Below are 20,397 nucleotides of genomic sequence, written 5' to 3'. Positions count from 1 at the left end.
TATTCAGACCATTTAAGTTTTTTTCATAATTTTTTCAAAAAATCCCCCTTTTCCCGAAATTCCCAATTTTTGGGAAATTCCCATTGAAATCAATGGGACATTCTTCAAAGTTACACAACTCCCACATTTTTCATCTGATTCAAACTGTTCCAACTGTTCAGCCTATTCAGGAATTGTGGGCTTTCCCTTGACGAATTCCAAAAATTCCCAGATTTACCCAAATTCCAGGTTTTCCGGGACGAAAAACAAAGCAGTTTTTCCTATAAGAAATAAAGTCAATTCAAAGATCAGTTCCTACTGCCCAAAAATATGAAAAACAAATGTATAGAGAAAAAAATACAGTTTTATATGCATAAAACAATGTTAAATACATATAAAAGATTAATGAAATGCATAAATTAAATACAATTTTATATTTTTATATATTTATTCATTTTTTAAGGACGATTGAACATCACTTTTATTTAATTTATCTGATTTTTTTATAAATAACCTTTGTTGGCGACGAGCGGAGAGGCGCCGCACGTTCTTTCTGAAGCTCAATAGTGTTTCTCACCATTTTTTGGGGTCCCCTGGTGGATTATTTTGCAGTCGTATTTAATAAAAATAAAAAAAACACAGAAAGACCGAGTCACCAACGCATGGGATTCTTTGTCTGGGCACTGCGGAACGGTAAGCTGAATAGTTTGGTCCGTAAATGGGGCATATGGAAACCGAGGTACCACTGGTTTACTCTAACACAGGGGTCCCTGAACTTTTTGACTCGGGGGCCGCATTGGGTTGAAACAATCTGGCCGGGGGCTGGGCTGTACTTGCCGATGATGTCACGTTGTGGATGGGAAAATGTATTTTTAGACAATATGATTTGCCTGAGCGGCAAGGAGACGCCGAGAGTAACGAGGAGTAGAAAATGGATTAGAAAGGGCAGAACGGTTTTAATAATGAACCGCGATAAAAGTAAAATAAAAAGCTAGAGTAACCAAACTGTGATTGATAACCACACTCTCGGACCGGTGATATTTTTGTATCTCGTTTCTGCTCCGAGCAGTATGCGACACCCTGCCGACCCCAGTCAACTTGCATAGGTGGGGAATGAGGGAGGATCCGCTGTGCAAAACAGCATTGACCCAGGGAAGATACAGGTGGCGCCATGACAAGGTGTTGGCAATGCTCGCAGACATCTTGGAGCAAGGGAGGAGAAAGAAACACCCGGCCAAAACTGAGCCACTGCTGAGCACCATCACCTTCGTGAAAGAGGCTCATAGACCAGTTGTCCGAGGCCAAGCCAAGCAAAACCTCCTGCAGTTGGCCCAGGGTTGGGAGATGGAGGTCGACCTGGGGAGGAAGCTCCTCTTCCCAGAGGCGGTACTGTCCACCACTCTGAGACCAGACATAGTTATGTGGTCCCCAGAGGGAACTGGTGGAACTTACTGTCCCGTGGGAGGAGGGTTGTGAGGAAGCGGCAGAGAGGAAGAAAACAAAGCACCAACAACTTGTCCAGGACTGCCGGGACAAGGGGTGGACAGCATGGCTGACGACAGTGGAAGTTGGATGTCGAGGATTCCGTGCTCAATCTGTGTGGAATCTGATGACGAGGGTCGGATTGAGAGGCATCTTGAGGAAAACAGCCGTTCGTAGGCTGGGGGAAGCGGCAGAGAGAGCCTCCTGTTGGCTCTGGCATAAAAGAGAGGACAATAGCTGGAAGCCTGGATGAGAGGGGCAGTGATCTGCCCACCAATGTAAAAACATGTACTTTCACTAGCATGATCTATTTCAGTCGGAGTTATCTGTCCGTGGAGTAGCGGAGCTGCCTTGCCCACGTGACCTCGTACACGGCAAACTACTGGCTGATGGCGGACTAATCACAGAGCGCAGAGTTCTCTTTCCTGACAGCTGATTGGCTCGACCACATTAACGACAGCCGACCGCCATGTCGGCTCTTGAACATTTGTATTTCTCTCCATTGTTGTCCAAACCTTCTGTGCCTTCTGATGCAAAACCCAAGCCCGGGAAGAAGCTGCCTACCGTCGGAGAAAGGGTGAGCCTCCTTGTTGCTGTGCTAAAACGAAGGTAGCTAATTGGCTTCGAGCTACCAGCTGCCGTTACAACATCAATGAATCCTCCATGAAGAAGGAGGCAACTAAGGATGACAACAGCAACGTTTCTTAAGAAGACTTTGCAACAACGTCTCCAGAACAGCTAATTATTCAGCGTCTTCATGTGACGCAGACTACCGTAATAACTCCTATAACACTCAAAAAGCGCAGATTTCAACCATTGAAATACTTTCTATAGTTCAAGACTTACGGTAACCCATTAAGATTGAAAATCTTAATGGGCCGCATGTGGCCAGCGGGCTGTATTTTGCCCAGGTCTGAACTATTGCCATCTAACGTCTTGGACTTGCAACTGTGATTGCAACTTCATGTCATACTTGAAAATTAGAACATGATGATCATTTAAAAAAAAGTCATAATCAGTTCATTTTTAAATGTTGCAATAAAAAATGATGATGTAAATAGTAAATAGTGTCTACTTGGCGGATAGTCACCAACCACAGGGGTCTGCAACAAACACTGCCTTTCATTGGAGGGCAATTTGAAATGTGGACTGGTCAGACCACAGAACACTTTTCCACTTTGCGTCAGTCCATCTTAGATGAGCTCGGGGCCCAGCGAAGCCGGCGGCGTTTCTGGGTGTTGTTGATAAATGGCTTTCGCTTTGCATAGTAGAGTTTTAACTTGCACTTACAGATGTAGCGACCAACTGTAGTTACTGACAGTGGTTTTCTGAAGTGTGACCCTCGCCCCATCCTTGTTAGCGTTAGCATTTCATGGAAGTTTTTATTTTCAAAAATAATTTATATTTATTAACACACACAAAATTACCGAAAATAGGTACCGTCGGGTACCTAAAATGCGTATAATAATGATGTAAATAGTAAATAGTGTCTATTTGGCGGATAGTCACCTACCGTCGGCGTTTCTGTGTGTTGTTGATAAATGGCTTTCGCTTGGCATAGTAGAGTTTTTACTTGCACTTACAGATGTAGCGACCAACTGTAGTTACTGACAGCGGTTTTCTGAAGTGTTCCTGAGCCCACGTGGTGATATCCTTTACACACTGATGTCGCTTTTTGATGCAGTACCGCCTGAGGGATCGAAGGTCCGTAATATCATGGCTTACGTGCAGTGATTTCTCCAGATTCTCTGAACCCTTTGATGATATTACGGAGCGTAGATGGTGAAATCCCTTAATTCCTTGCAACAGCTGGTTGATAAATGTTGTTTTTAAACTTTTGGACAATTTGCTCACGCATTTGTTGACAAAGTGATGACCCTCGCCCCGTCCTTGTTAGTGTTAGCATTTCATGGTAGTTTTTATTTTCAAAAATAATTTATATTTATTAACACACACAAAAGTACCGAAAATTGGTACCGTCTGGTACCTAAAATGCGTATAATAATGATGTAAATAGTAAATAGTGTCCACTTGGCGGATAGTCACCTACCGTCGGCGTTTCTGGGTGTTGTTGATAAATGGCTTTCGCTTTGCATAGTAGAGTTTTAACTTACAGATGTAGCGACAAACTGTAGTTACTGACAGTGGTTTTCTGAAGTGTTCCTGAGCCCTTGTGGTGATATCCTTTACACACTGATGTCGCTTTTTGATGCAGTACCGCCTGAGGGATCCAAGGTCCGTAATATCATGGCTTACGTGCAGTGATTTCTCCAGATTCTCTGAACCTTTTGATGATATTACGGAGCGTAGATGGTGAAATCCCTTAATTCCTTGCAATAGCTGGTTGATAAATGTTGTTTTTAAACTTTTGGACAATTTGCTCACGCATTTGTACGCAAAGTGGTGACCCTTGCCCCGTCCTTGTTTGCGTTAGCATTTCATGGAAGTTTTTATTTTCAAAAATAATTATTATTTATTAACACACACAAAATTACCGAAAATAGGTACCGTCGGGTACCTAAAATGCGTATAATTATGATGTAAATAGTAAATAGTGTCTGCAACAAGCACTGCCTTTCATTGGAGGGCGTACCTAATGTTGTGACCGACACACAGTGCAGTCGTCCATGTTTCAGCTCCTCCAGCGTCTCTTTCATCCGCGCCCTCATCATCATCTCCATTACCGCTCGTGTATTTTGTTGCGTGGCCTTTTCAGCGAGGCGTCCGCGGCACAAAGAGGCTTTGTTCCCCGTCTGAGGCTCGCCTTTTCGCCAAAGCTTTCACGCCGCCTGACAGAACACACTTGTGTCTCTGTGTCGCCGACTTGCCTCTGATCCGCACCCCCCACCGGCGGAGTCTTGACACGCTAAGCACATAGTCCACCCTCGGGTCAAACCGTCTTATCGTTATTGGAGCAGAAAGACATTTCCGTGTTCCACGGATCAGGAGATATTGATCAATTAGAGGTTGGACAACATGTCCCTCGGTTTCTAGTCGTGGCCAGACATTCTGTACAAGCCTGTGCCTCCACTTATATAAGACTTGAAAGCGCGGCCTGACTTAGTTTGCATCGTTGACTTTATTTTGCTTGAACAAGTCATTATCGATACATTGTGTTATATATATTGTTGTTTTATATCAGGCAATTTAAAAAAAAAATATTAGCATGCTAGCTCTTTTGCTACCTCAGCATCAAATATTTTGATACTTGATGAATGTTACCTGAAAATGGCTCAAACAGAACAATTATAGGTATGAAACACACTAACCTAAGTATGTTGCTACGTTTACTTGTGTTACTTTACCTTGGTGAATGTTAGCATGTGTTAGCACATGCTAAAATATGTTAGCGTATGTTAGCATGTGTTAGCGCATGTTAAAATATGTTAGTGTATGTCATTAACAAATTTTATTGTGTAAGTATGCTACTATCTTTGCATATGTTGCTTTATCTTAGTATATGTTAGCACATGTTAAAATATGGTACCGTATGTTAGCATGTGTTAACGCATGCTAAAATATGTTAGCGTATGTTAGCATGTGTTAGTGCATGTTAAAATATGTTAGTGTATGTTAGCATGTATTAGTGCATGTTAAAATATGTTAGTGTAAAATATGTTAGTATATGTCAGCATAAGTTAACATGTGTTAGCGCATGTTAAAATACGTTAGCATATGTTAGCATGTGTTAGCATGTGTTAGCATGTGTTAGTGGATGTTAACATATGTTAGTGTAAAATATGTTAGTATATGTCAGCATAAGTTAACATGTGTTAGCGCATGTTAAAATACGTTAGCGTATGTTAGCACGTGTTAGCATGTGTTAGTGGATGTTAACATATGTTAGTGTAAAATATGTTAGTATATGTCAGCGTAAGTTAACATGTGTTAGTGCAAGTTAAGACGTTTACTTGTGTTACTTTACCTTAGTGAATGTTAGCATGTGTTAGCACATGCTAAAATATGTTAGCGTATGTTAGCATGTGTTAGCGCATGTTAAAATATGTTAGTGTATATCATTAATAAATGTTATTGTTTAAGTATGCTACTATCTTTGCATATGTTGCTTTATCTTAGTGTATGTTAGCGCATGTTAAAATATGGTACCGTATGTTAGCATGTGTTAACGCATGCTAAAATATGTTAGCGTATGTTAGCATGTGTTAGTGCATGTTAAAATATGTTAGTGTATGTTAGCATGTGTTAGTGCAGGTTAAAATATGTTAGTGTAAAATATGTTAGTATATGTCAGCATAAGTTAACATGTGTTAGCGCATGTTAAAATACGTTAGCGTATGTTAGCATGTGTTAGCATGTGTTAGTGGATGTTAACATATGTTAGTGTAAAATATGTTAGTATATGTCAGCGTAAGTTAACATGTGTTAGTGCAAGTTAAGACGTTTACTTGTGTTACTTTACCTTAGTGAATGTTAGCATGTGTTAGCACATGCTAAAATATGTTAGCGGATGTTAGCATGTGTTAGCGCATGTTAAAATATGTTAGTGTATGTCATTAACAAATTTTATTGTGTAAGTATGCTACTATCTTTGCACATGTTGCTTTATCTTAGTGTATGTTAGCACATGTTAAAATATGGTACCGTATGTTAGCATGTGTTAACGCATGTTAAAATATGTTAGCGTATGTTATCATGTGTTAGTGCATGTTAAAATATGTTAGTGTATGTCATTAACAAATGTTATTGTTTAAATATGTTATTATCTTTGCATATGTTGCTTTATCTTAGTGTATGTTAGCACATGTTAAAATATGCTACCGTATGTTAGCATGTGTTAACGCATGTTAAAATATGTTAGCGTAGGTTAGCATGTATTAGTGCATGTTAAAATATGTTAGTGTATGTCATTAACAAATGTTATTGTTTAAGTATGCTACTATCTTTGCATATGTTGCTTTATCTTAGTGTACGATAGCACATGTTAAAATATGCAACCGTATGTTAGCATGTGTTAATGCATGTCAAAATATGTTAGCGTATGTTAGCATGTGTTAGTGCATGTTAAAATATGTTAGTGTAAAATATGTTAGTATATGTCAGCATAAGTTAACATGTGTTAGCGCATGTTAAAATACGTTAGCGTATGTTAGCATGTGTTAGCATGTGTTAGCATGTGTTAGTGGATGTTAACATATGTTAGTGTAAAATATGTTAGTATATGTCAGCGTAAGTTAACATGTGTTAGTGCAAGTTAAGACGTTTACTCGTGTTCCTTTACCTTAGTAAATGTTAGCATGTGTTAGCACATGCTAAAATATGTTAGCGTATATTAGCATGTGTTAGTGCATGTTAAAATATGTTAGTGTATGTCATTAACAAATTTTATTGTGTAAGTATGCTACTATCTTTGCACATGTTGCTTTATCTTAGTGTATGTTAGCACATGTTAAAATATGCTACCGTATGTTAGCATGTGTTAGCACATGCTAAAATATGTTAGCGTATATTAGCATGTGTTAGTGCATGTTAAAATATGTTAGTGTATGTCATTAACAAATTTTATTGTGTAAGTATGCTACTATCTTTGCACATGTTGCTTTATCTTAGTGTATGTTAGCACATGTTAAAATATGGTACCGTATGTTAGCATGTGTTAACGCATGTTCAAATATGTTAGCGTATGTTATCATGTGTTAGTGCATGTTAAAATATGTTAGTGTATGTCATTAACAAATGTTATTGTTTAAATATGTTATTATCTTTGCATATGTTGCTTTATCTTATTGTATGTTAGCACATGTTAAAATATACTACCGTATGTTAGCATGTGTTAACGCATGTTAAAATATGTTAGCGTAGGTTAGCATGTGTTAGTGCATGTTAAAATATGTTAGTGTATGTCATTAACAAATGTTATTGTGTAAGTATGCTACTATCTTTGCACATGTTGCTTTATCTTAGTGTATGTTAGCACATGTTAAAATATGCTACCGTATGTTAGCATGTGTTAACGCATGTTAAAATATGTTAGCGTAGGTTAGCATGTGTTAGTGCATGTTAAAATATGTTAGTGTATGTCATTAACAAATGTTATTGTTTAAGTATGCTACTATCTTTGCATATGTTGCTTTATCTTAGTGTATGTTAGCACATGTTAAAATATGCTACCGTATGTTAGCATGTGTTAACGCATGTTAAAATATGTTAGCGTAGGTTAGCATGTGTTAGTGCATGTTAAAATATGTTAGTGTATGTCATTAACAAATGTTATTGTGTAAGTATGCTACTATCTTTGCACATGTTGCTTTATCTTAGTGTATGTTAGCACATGTTAAAATATGCTACCGTATGTTAGCATGTGTTAACGCATGTTCAAATATGTTAGCGTATGTTATCATGTGTTAGTGCATGTTAAAATATGTTAGTGTATGTCATTAACAAATGTTATTGTTTAAATATGTTATTATCTTTGCATATGTTGCTTTATCTTAGTGTATGTTAGCACATGTTAAAATATACTACCGTATGTTAGCATGTGTTAACGCATGTTAAAATATGTTAGCGTAGGTTAGCATGTGTTAGTGCATGTTAAAATATGTTAGTGTATGTCATTAACAAATGTTATTGTGTAAGTATGCTACTATCTTTGCACATGTTGCTTTATCTTAGTGTATGTTAGCACATGTTAAAATATGCTACCGTATGTTAGCATGTGTTAACGCATGTTAAAATATGTTAGCGTAGGTTAGCATGTGTTAGTGCATGTTAAAATATGTTAGTGTATGTTAGCATGTGTTAGTGCATGTTAAAATATGTTAGTGTAAAATATGTTAGTATATGTCAGCATAAGTTAACATGTGTTAGCGCATGTTAAAATACGTTAGCGTATGTTAGCATGTGTTAGCATGTGTTAGTGGATGTTAACATATGTTAGTGTAAAATATGTTAGTATATGTCAGCGTAAGTTAACATGTGTTAGTGCAAGTTAAAACGTTTACTTGTGTTACTTTACCTTGGTGAATGTTAGCATGTATTAGCACATGCTAAAATATGTTAGCGTATATTAGCATGTGTTAGTGCATATTAAAATATGTTAGTGTATGTCATTAACAAATGTTATTGTGTAAGTATGCTACTATCTTTGCATATGTTGCTTTATCTTAGTGTATGTTAGCACATGTTAAAATATGGTACCGTTCGTTAGCATGTGTTAACGCATGTTAAAATATGTTAGCGTATGTTAGCATGTGTTAGTGCATGTTAAAATATGTTAGTGTATGTCATTAACAAATGTTATTGTGTAAGTATGCTACTATCTTTGCATATGTTGCTTTATCTTAGTGTATGTTAGCACATGTTAAAATATGCTACCGTATGTTAGCATGTATTAACGCATGTTAAAATATGTTAGCGTAGGTTAGCATGTGTTAGTGCATGTTAAAATATGTTAGTGTATGTCATTAACAAATGTTATTGTTTAAGTATGCTACTATCTTTGCATATGTTGCTTTATCTTAGTGTATGTTAGCATATGTTAAAATATGCTACCGTATGTTAGCATGTGTTAACGCATGTTAAAATATGTTAGCGTACGTTAGCATGTGTTGGTGCATGTTAAAATATGTTAGTGTATGTCATTAACAAATGTTATTGTGTAAGTATGCTACTATCTTTGCATATGTTGCTTTATCTTAGTGTATGTTAGCACATGTTAAAATATGCTACCGTATGTTAGCATGTGTTAACGCATGCTAAAATATGTTAGCGTATGTTAGCATGTGTTAGTGCATGTTAAAATATGTTAGTGTATGTTAGCATGTGTTAGTGCATGTTAAAATATGTTAGTGTAAAATATGTTAGCATATGTCAGCATAAGTTAACATGTGTTAGCGCATGTTAAAATACGTTAGCGTATGTTAGCATGTGTTAGCATGTGTTAGTGGATGTTAACATATGTTAGTGTAAAATATGTTAGTATATGTCAGCGTAAGTTAACATGTGTTAGTGCAAGTTAAGACATTTACTTGTGTTACTTTACCTTAGTGAATGTTAGCATGTGTTAGCACATGCTAAAATATGTTAGCGGATGTTAGCATGTGTTAGCGCATGTTAAAATATGTTAGTGTATGTCATTAACAAATGTTATTGTGTAAGTATGCTACTATCTTTGCACATGTTGCTTTATCTTAGTGTATGTTAGCACATGTTAAAATATGGTACCGTATGTTAGCATGTGTTAACGCATGTTAAAATATGTTAGCGTATGTTATCATGTGTTAGTGCATGTTAAAATATGTTAGTGTATGTCATTAACAAATGTTATTGTTTAAATATGTTATTATTTTTGCATATGTTGCTTTATCTTAGTGTATGTTAGCACATGTTAAAATATGCTACCGTATGTTAGCATGTGTTAACGCATGTTAAAATATGTTAGCGTATGTTAGCATGTGTTAGTGCATATTAAAATATGTTAGTGTATGTCATTAACAAATGTTATTGTTTAAGTATGCTACTATCTTTGCATATGTTGCTTTATCTTAGTGTATGTTAGCACATGTTAAAATATGCTACCGTATGTTAGCATGTATTAACGCATGTTAAAATATGTTAGCGTATGTTAGCATGTGTTAGTGCATATTAAAATATGTTAGTGTATGTCATTAACAAATGTTATTGTTTAAGTATGCTACTATCTTTGCATATGTTGCTTTATCTTAGTGTATGTTTGCACATGTTAAATAATGCTACCGTATGTTAGCATGTGTTAGCGCATGTTAAAATATGTTAGTGTATGTCATTAACAAATGTTATTGTTTAAGTATGTTACTATCTTTGCATATGTTGCTTTATCTTAATGTATGTTAGCACATGTTTAAATATGTTAGCGCATGTTAGCATGTGTTAGTGCATGTTAAAATATCCATCCATCCATTTTCTACCGTGATAGTGTAAAATATGTTAGTATATGTCAGCGTAAGTTAACATGTGTTAGCGCATGTTAAAATATGTAAGTTTATGTAAGCGTATGTTAGCATGTGTTAGCACATGCTAAAATATGTTAGCGTATGTTAGCATGTGTTAGTGCATGTTAAAATATGTTAGTGTATGTCATTAACAAATGTTATTGTGTAAGTATGCTACTATCTTTGCATATGTTGCTTTATCTTAGTGTATGTTAGCACATGTTAAAATATGCTACCGTATGTTAGCATGTGTTAACGCATGTTAAAATATGTTAGCGTATGTTAGCATGTGTTAGTGCATGTTAAAATATGTTAGTGTAAAATATGTTAGTATATGTCAGCGAAAGTTAACATGTGTTAGCGCATGTTAAGATATTTTAGTTTATGTAAGCGTATGTTAGCATGTATTAGCGCATGTTAAAATATGTTAGCGTATGTTAGCATTTGTTAGTGGATGTTAACATATGTTAGTGTAAAATATGTTAGTATATGTCAGCGAAAGTTAACATGTGTTAGCGCATGTTAAAATATGTTAGCGTATGTTAGCATGTGTTAGCACATGTTAAAATATGCTACCGTATGTTAGCATGTGTTAGCACATGTTAAAATATGTTAGTGTATGTTAGCATGTGTTAGTGCATGTTAAAATTTGTTAGTGTAAAATATGTTAGTGTATGTCAGCGTCATGGATATTTTTTAATCTTATCCAATACTTGTTTTCTTGCTGATATCGGACCAATATCAATGATCCGATCGGGACACTCCTCATCATGAACGCAGCCTACTAACAATCCCACAAGTCTTCTCACGACAAACTCCACATTGTCTTCCTCACGTCCTGTTGAAGCGGTAATTGTCATTTTTTTGGCCACACTAATGATGCGGACACTCTTGTTACTGGATACTTTCTAATCCGTTTCTGCCTTGGGGACTGTATTTATTTGATACTTGTTTATATTGACAAATGTGCGGTTTTAAACCGAAATATTGTGGATATTTTAGAATGTTAGCCGAGATAATCCGATACTTGTTTTTTGCTGATATTGGACCAATATCAATAATCACTCCTTATCGTGAATTCAGCCTACCAACAATCGCACAAGTCTTCTTCTCCCGACAAACTCCACATTGTCTTCCTCACGTCCTGTTGAAGCGGTAATTGTCATTTTTTTGGCCACACCTCCATGGCCACAATAATGATGCGGACACTCTTGTTACTGGATACTTTCTAATCCGTTTTTGCCTTGGGGACTGTATTTATTTGATACTTGTTTATATTGACAAATGTGCGGTTTTGAACCGAAATATTGTGGATATTTTAGAATGTTAGCCGAGATAATCCGATACTTGTTTTTTGGTGGTATCGGACCAATATCAATAATCACTCCTTATCGTGAACGCAGCCTACCAACAATCCCACAAGTCTTCTTCTCCCGACAAACTCCACATTGTCTCCCTCACGTCCTGTTGAAGCGGTAATTGTCATTTTTTTTGGCCACGCTGCAGTACGTTCAATGATGCGGACACTCTTGTTACTGGATACTTTTTTTATCTGTTTCTGCCTTGGGGACTGTATTTATTTGATACTTGTTTATATTGACAAATGTGCGGTTTTAAACCAAAATACTGTGGATATTTTAGAATGTTAGCCGATATAATCCGATACTTGTTTTTTGGTGAAATCGGACCAATATCAATAATCACTCCTTATCATGAACGCATCCTACTAACAATCCCACAAGTCTTCTTCTCCCGACAAACTCCACATTGTCTTCCTCACGTCCTGTTGAAGCGGTAATTGTCATTTCTTTGGCCACACCCCTTGGCCACAATAATGATGCGGACACTCTTGTTACTGGACACTTTTTAATCTGTTTCTGCCTTGGGGATTGTATTTATTTGATACTTTTTTATATTGACAAATGTGTGGATGTTTTAGAATGTTAGCCGATATAATCCAACACTTGTTTTTTGCTGATATCGGACCAATATCAATAATCACTCCTTATCGTGAACGCAGCCTACCAACAATCCCACAAGTCTTCTTCTCCCGACAAACTCCACATTGTCTTCCTCACGTCCTGTTGAAGCGGTAATTGTCATTTTTTTGGCCACACCTCCATGGCCACAATAATGATGCGGACACTCTTGTTACTGGATACTTTCTAATCAGTTTCTGCCTTGGGGACTGTATTTATTTGATACTTGTTTATATTGACAAATGTGCGGTTTTAAACCGAAATACTGTGGATATTTTAGAATGTTAGCTGATATAATCCGATATTTGTTTTTTGCTGATATCGGACCAATATCAATAATCACTCCTTATCGTGAATGCAGCCTACCAACAATCCAACAAGTCTTCTTCTCCCGACAAACTCCACATTGTCTTCCTCACGCCCTGTTGAAGCGGTAATTGTCATTTTTTTGGCCACACCTCCATGGCCACAACAATGATGCGGACACTCTTGTTACTGGATACTTTCTCATCCGTTTCTGCCTTGGGGACTGTATTTATTTGATACTTGTTTATATTAACAAATGTGTGTTTTTAAACCGAAATACCGTGGATATTTTAGAATGTTAGCCGATATAATCCGATACTTGTTTTTTGCTGATATCGGACCAATATCAATAATCACTCCTTATCATGAATGCAGTCTACTAACAATCCCACAAGTCTTCTTCTCACGACAAACTCCACATTGTCTCCCTCACGTCCTGTTGAAGCGGTAATTGTCATTTTTTTGGCCACGCTTAAGTGCGTTCAATGATGCGGACACTCTTGTTACTGGATACTTTTTTATCTGTTTCTGCCTTGGGGACTGTATTTATTTGATACTTGTTTATATTGACAAATGTGCGGTTTTAAACAGAAATATTGTGGATATTTTAGAATGTTAGCCGATATAATCCGATACTTGTTTTTTGCTGATATCGGACCAATATCAATAATCACTCCTTATCGTGAATGCAGTCTACCAACAATCCCACAAGTCTTCTTCTCCCGACAAACTCCACATTGTCTCCCTCACGTCCTGTTGAAGCGGTAATTGTCATTTTTTTGGCCACGCTTAAGTGCGTTCAATGATGCGGACACTCTTGTTACTGGATACTTTTTTATCTGTTTCTGCCTTGGGGACTGTATTTATTTGATACTTGTTTATATTGACAAATGTGCGGTTTTAAACAGAAATATTGTGGATATTTTAGAATGTTAGCCGATATAATCCGATACTTGTTTTTTGCTGATATCGGACCAATATCAATAATCACTCCTTATCGTGAATGCAGTCTACCAACAATCCCACAAGTCTTCTTCTCCCGACAAACTCCACATTGTCTCCCTCACGTCCTGTTGAAGCGGTAATTGTCATTTTTTTTGGCCACGCTGCAGTACGTTCAATGATGCGGACACTCTTGTTACTGGATACTTTCTAATCTGTTTCTGCCTTGGGGACTGTATTTATTTGAAACATGTTTATATTGACAAATGTGCGGTTTTAAACCGAAATATTGTGGATATTTTGGAATGTTAACCGATATAATCCAATACCTGTTTTCTGGTGATATTGGACCAATATCAATAATCACTCCTTATCGTGAACGCAGCCTACCAACAATCCCACAAGTCTTCTTCTCCCGACAAACTCCACATTGTCTTCCTCACGTCCTGTTGAAGCGGTAATTGTCATTTTTTTGGCCACACTAATGATGCGGACACTCTTGTTACTGGATACTTTCTAATCTGTTTCTGCCTTGGGGACTGTATTTATTTGAAACATGTTTATATTGACAAATGTGCGGTTTTAAACCGAAATATTGTGGATATTTTGGAATGTTAACCGATATAATCCAATACCTGTTTTCTGGTGATATTGGACCAATATCAATAATCACTCCTTATCGTGAACGCAGCCTACCAACAATCCCACAAGTCTTCTTCTCCCGACAAACTCCACATTGTCTTCCTCACGTCCTGTTGAAGCGGTAATTGTCATTTTTTTGGCCACACTAATGATGCGGACACTCTTGTTACTGGATACTTTCTAATCCGTTTCTGCCTTGGGGACTGTATTTATTTGATACTTGTTTATATTGACAAATGTGCGTTTTTAAACCGAAATACTGTGGATATTTTAGAATGTTAGCCGATATAATCCGATACTTGTTTTTTGCTGATATCGGACCAATATCAATAATCACTCCTTATCGTGAATGCAGCCTACCAACAACCCCACAAGTCTTCTTCTCCCGACAAACTCCACATTGTCTTCCTCACGTCCTGTTGAAGCGGTAATTGTCTTTTTTTTTGGCCACACCCATGGCCACAATAATGATGCGGACACTCTTGTTACTGGACACTTTTTAATCTGTTTCTGCCTTGGGGGTTGTATTTATTTGATACTTGTTAATATTGACAAATGTGTGGATGTTTTAGAATGTTAGCCGATATAATCCAACACTTGTTTTTTGCTGATATCGGACCAATATCAATAATCACTCCTTATCGTGAATGCAGCCTACCAACAATCCCACAAGTCTTCTTCTCCCGACAAACTCCACATTGTCTTCCTCACGTCCTGTTGAAGCGGTAATTGTCATTTCTTTGGCCACACCTCCATGGCCACAATAATGATGCGGACACTCTTGTTACTGGATACTTTCTAATCCGTTTCTGCCTTGGGGACTGTATTTATTTGATACTTGTTTATATTGACAAATGTGCGGTTTTAAACCAAAATACTGTGGATATTTTAGAATGTTAGCCGATATAATCCGATACTTTTTTTTTTGAGATATCGGACCAATATCAATAATCACTCCTTATCATGAACGCATCCTACTAACAATCCCACAAGTCTTCTTCTCCCGACAAACTCCACATTGTCTCCCTCACGTCCTGTTGAAGCGGTAATTGCCATTTTTTTGGCCACGCATAAGTGCGTTCAATGATGCGGACACTCTTGTTACTGGATACTTTTTTATCTGTTTCTGCCTTGGGGACTGTATTTATTTGATACTTGTTTATATTGACAAATGTGCGGTTTTAAACCGAAATATTGTGGATATTTTAGAATGTTAGCCGATATAATCCAATACTTGTTTTTTGCTGATATCGGACCAATATCAATAATCACTCCTTATCGTGAACGCAGCCTACCAACAATCCCACAAGTCTTCTTCTCCCGACAAACTCCACATTGTCTCCCTCACGCCCTGTTGAAGCGGTAATTGTCATTTTTTTGGCCACGCTTAAGTGCGTTCAATGATGCGGACACTCTTGTTACTGGATACTTTTTTATCTGTATCTGCCTTGGGGATTGTATTTATTTGATACTTGTTTATATGGACACATGTGTGGATATTTTAGAATGTTAGCCGATATAATCCGATACTTGTTTTTTGCTGATATCGGCCCAATATCAATAATCACTCCTTATCATGAACGCAGCCTACCAACAATCCTTTTGACCTGGCGGCGCGTCTCCCGGGTCTCTCCACCTGGTCACCGCGGTCCTTCAAAAATAAAAAAGCGTCTTGCTTCCCGCAGCTGACCTTCTCGCATCACGGGGCGAAACAAAAGGCAAGAAAACAAAAAGCGTGTTAAAGGTGATTGGATATTTTCTCATTCATTAGCTGAGCAGTAATCTGCTGCGGCCTCTGAGAGTAATAAGCAATTACAGCCATGTTTATCCCCCACACAACTAATCTGCTCTCAACAGCCAGCGCCTCCGAAAATAATGAAATTAATTGGGACAATGGATGCCACTGGTGGAGAAAGGTAGGAAATATAATTATCCATATTTCTGTGTTCCCCCTTTTGTCTGCCTGGATGAATGTTAGGCGTGACTTTTTTATCCTGTTTTTCTTCCTTAATGCGCAAGAACTGATTTAGTTCATCAGCCCTCATCAAACTTGGTGAAGAACATTTAAAACTCTTCTCTCTCTGGCTATGAAACAGCCTGGAATACAAAAGACTCATGTAGGACTGGGTGATGTGTCTGGGAACTGTATCGTGATATTAGTGTTTTGTATTGGTTGATATCGTTATTGTGTGAATGTTCCAATACATTCACACATAGGCTTTTCTACACCAAAATTCAGCTATTTATTCTTCTTCTTCTTCTCCAGATTTGGGCGCGCTCTACATTACACATTTTTCACCCGTTTCAAACCGTTCCAAAATTCAAAAAATTCCCAGATTTCCCAAAATTCCAGGTTTTCCTGAATTGGCAATTTATCAAACTTCCACCATTTCCAAATTTTTCAACCCATTCAAACCATTCCACCTTCAACACATTCCACCATTCTGTAAATTCAAATGTCCTTTTTTCCAAGTTCAAAAAAAAAAAATTCCAGGATTTTCCAGAATTCCTGCTTTTCCAAAGCCCTATTTCCACCCTTTTTTTCTGTAGACTGCTCCTTCCACATTTTTCCACCCACTTCAACCGTTCCACCGTCAAATCATTCCTCTTAATCAGGACAAAAAACAAACTGGAAAAATTCCCAGTTTTCCCGAAATTCCTGGAATTCCTTAATACCATTTCTCAAATAAAAATGTTACTACTTCAACATTTCTCGACCGATTTGAAAAATTCCAACACCAACTCATTTAGAATATTCAAGTCTTTTAACATTTTCCCAAAAATTCCCGCTTTTCCCAAATTTCCATAAAATTCCCATTGAAATGAACGGGACATTTTTCAAAGTTCCACAACTCCCACATTTTATATCCGATTCAAACCAATACAACTCCAACATATTCGGCCTGTTCAAAATTTTGTGCTCTCCTTCAATTTTTTTTGTGGAATTTCCAGGATTTCCAAGAATTCCCAGTTTTCAGGGACATTTTCCCCATTAGAAATGAATTCTCCATTTTTTTTACTTCCACAATTCCCACATTTTTAAACCTATTCAAACCATTCCACCTTCAACATATTCCACTCATCCTGGAAATTCAAACTATCACTTTTCCAAGTTAAAAAAAATTCCAGGAATTCACAGAATTCCTTTTTTTTCAAACCCTTCTTTCTGTCGACTACTTCTTCCACATGTTTCACCCCACTTTAACCGTTCCACCGTCCAAACATTCCTCTTAACAGGACAAAAAACAAATTGTTTTTTGAACTGGAAAAATTCCAGATTTTCCTGAAATTCCATAATACCATTTCTCAATTAAAAATGTTACTACTTCAACACTTCTCGACAGATTTGAAAAATTCCAACACCAACCATTTCAACTCATTCAGAACATTAAAGTCTTTTAACATTTCCCAAAAAATTCCTGCTTTTCCTGAAATTTCCATGAAATTCATATTGAAAAAGTTCCACAACTCCCACATTTTGTATCCGATTTGTACTGTTCTAACTGCAAAATATTCAGCCTGTTCAAAAAAATAATGAATTCCCAGATTTCCAAGAATTCCAGTTTTCAAGGACATTTTCCCTATTTGAAATGAATTGTCCATTTTTTAAACTTCCACAATTCCCACATTTTTCAACCGATTCAAACCATTCCAACATCAACACATTCCACTCATCCAACTAACAATTTCCCAACCTATTCAAACTATTCTTACATTCATACTACATTTTGTCAGCATTTCAGTTCAACTTCAGCATTGGAGCAGGAATTGCCTCATCTAGCTTAACACTTAACAATAACCTCTTAATATTAAGATGCAAAAATAAGGGATACGTAAAAAATGCTTAACAAAATGTAAAATGTAAACATAGAGAAACCTGAGAAGAACTATATTCTATATTCTGCAGGTTTAGTGCCAGGAAGTTACAGCTGTGCTCTAAAGGGTGAGCACAGCTAAGGTGGTGTGGTATATTATCCACAATTTCTTCGCTGTGCGATGCTCTCACTTTTACTTTCACTTCTCACTTAAGAATCAACAGCGAGAGAAAACAAGTTGTTGCAATGGAAAGGGTAGTTGATACTGTTACCTGATTGGCTGTTGGCGCGTCACTCCCACTGATCACTTCCTGTGTTGCTCGATGACCAGAGAACGGATGCTTTTGTCCATGCCACCCAAACTTGCTTCGCAACCTCCAGTTTCTTCTGGCAAAGGAGAAAAAAACAAAATTAGAGAACGTTTTATTGAAGACATTTTTTATTGATATCGATTACTGGGGTGTGGGAATCTTTGGGACCTAACGATTTGATCCGATTCGGATTCCTGCGGTGACGATTCGTTTGAGAATCGATATTGGATTCAACATGATTTTCTCATGATATCATTTGGTATAATAATTATAATTCAACTTTTTCCAAACAGGTTACAGGTTAGACAAGCTCCTTTTGGTTGCATTGAAATGGCTTAAAACATTTTTTTTTTTTTAAATCGATTTTAAATGTTTTTCTTAAATCGATTTTTGAAAATGATTCATCGATTTAGAATCGGAATGAATAAGAACCGTGATTTGGATGTGAATCAATTTTTTTGGTGCACCCCTATCGATTATGTGTCCATCCCAGTATATTTTGGTATTGTTTTATTGCCCAGCCCTTCCTATAAAAAGAGATCTGGGCAAATTAAGGCCCGGGGGCCACATTCGGCCCGTTAAGCTTTCCAATCTGGCCCGCCGGACATTCCCACATTTTTTAGATCTTTAAGATGGAAACTGTATTATGATGTGCAGGATGTTTTTAAATGACCGTAAGTCTTGAACTATACAAAGTATTTCAATGGTTGGAATCAGCACTTTTGCATGATATACTAGTTACTATGGTAATCTAGTTAGTTACTATGGTAATCTACAAACCCCGTTTCCATATGAGTTGGGAAATTGTGTTAGATGTAAATATAAACTTTCAAAGCTTCAACAATTAGTTTCCTCAGTTCCCAATCGTTTATTGAGTGTTGTTAAAAGGAAAGGCCATGTAACACAGTGGTGAACACGCCCTTTCCCAACTACTTTGGCACGTACCCTAGCACCTCCAAAACCCTCAAATCTAAACTCCAAACATCCCAGAACAAGCTAGTCAGGCTACTTCTAGACCTCCACCCCAGATCCCACCTCACTCCTACCCACTTCTCTAAAGTGGGCTGGCTCAGGGTGGAGGACAGAGTTAAACAACTTGCACTGAGCCTGGTCTATAAAATCCACTACACCTCCCTGATACCGAAGTACATGTCAAACTACTTCCTTAACGTAAATGACCGCCATAACCACAACACCAGGGGGAGCTCCACTAACCACGTTAAACCCAGATTCCGATCTAACAAAGGTCTTAACTCATTCTCTTTCTATGCCACATCAATGTGGAATGCACTCCCAACAGGTATAAAAGAAAGGGCATCTCTATCCTCCTTCAAAACCGCAATAAAAGTTCACCTCCAGGCAGCTACAACCCTAAACTAACACCCTCCCCGGATTGCTAATAATCAAATGTAAACAATCAAATGTAGATACTTTTTCTTATGCCTTCTGATCTCTCTCTCTCTCTCTCTCTCTCTCTCTATGTCCACTACTTGCTGGCCATATCCTACCCCCGTCCCCTCCACACCCCTGATGGTAAATAATGTAAATAATTCAATGTGATTATCTTGTGTGATGACCGTATTATGATGATAGTATATATGATAGTATATATCTGTATCATGAATCAATTTAAGTGGACCCCCGACTTAAACAAGTTGAAAAACTTATTCGGGTGTTACCATTTAGTGGTCAATTGTACGGAATATGTACTTCACTGTGCAACCTACTAATAAAAGTCTCAATCAATCAATGAAAAACGTGTTGCAGCCGTGAAATTCTAAGTTAAATTATTATTTGCAAAAAAAAAACAAATTAAGTTTATGAGTTTGAACATCAAATATGTTGTCTTTGTAGTGCATTCAATTGAATATGGCTTGAGAATGATTTGCAAATCATTGTATTCCGTTTATATTTACCTCCAACACAATTTCCCAACTCATATGGAAATGGGGTTCGTATATAAATGGCTATGAGTTTTTTTTCTCCCTTGACCTCAGTCTGGACCCCCAGCGTT

At 37.2% G+C, this 20,397-nt stretch overlaps 1 protein-coding gene across 1 annotated transcript in view; it reads right to left on the bottom strand.

The window, feature by feature from the left end:
- LOC133630375 (cadherin-20-like) overlaps positions 1-20,397 on the bottom strand; it is a 234,116-nt gene that overhangs the window by 144,866 nt on the left and 68,853 nt on the right. The window contains exon 2 of the mRNA XM_062021948.1: positions 18,345-18,459. The gene's annotated coding sequence lies outside the window, so the exon portion shown is untranslated. The remainder of the gene's footprint in view (positions 1-18,344; positions 18,460-20,397) is intronic.

The sequence above is a fragment of the Entelurus aequoreus genome, linkage group LG15 (assembly GCF_033978785.1).
Source record: "Entelurus aequoreus isolate RoL-2023_Sb linkage group LG15, RoL_Eaeq_v1.1, whole genome shotgun sequence".
Lineage (NCBI taxonomy): Eukaryota > Metazoa > Chordata > Actinopteri > Syngnathiformes > Syngnathidae > Entelurus > Entelurus aequoreus.
Note: the sequence above shows the minus strand (reverse complement) of the source record. Positions and strands in the feature narration are given on the sequence as shown.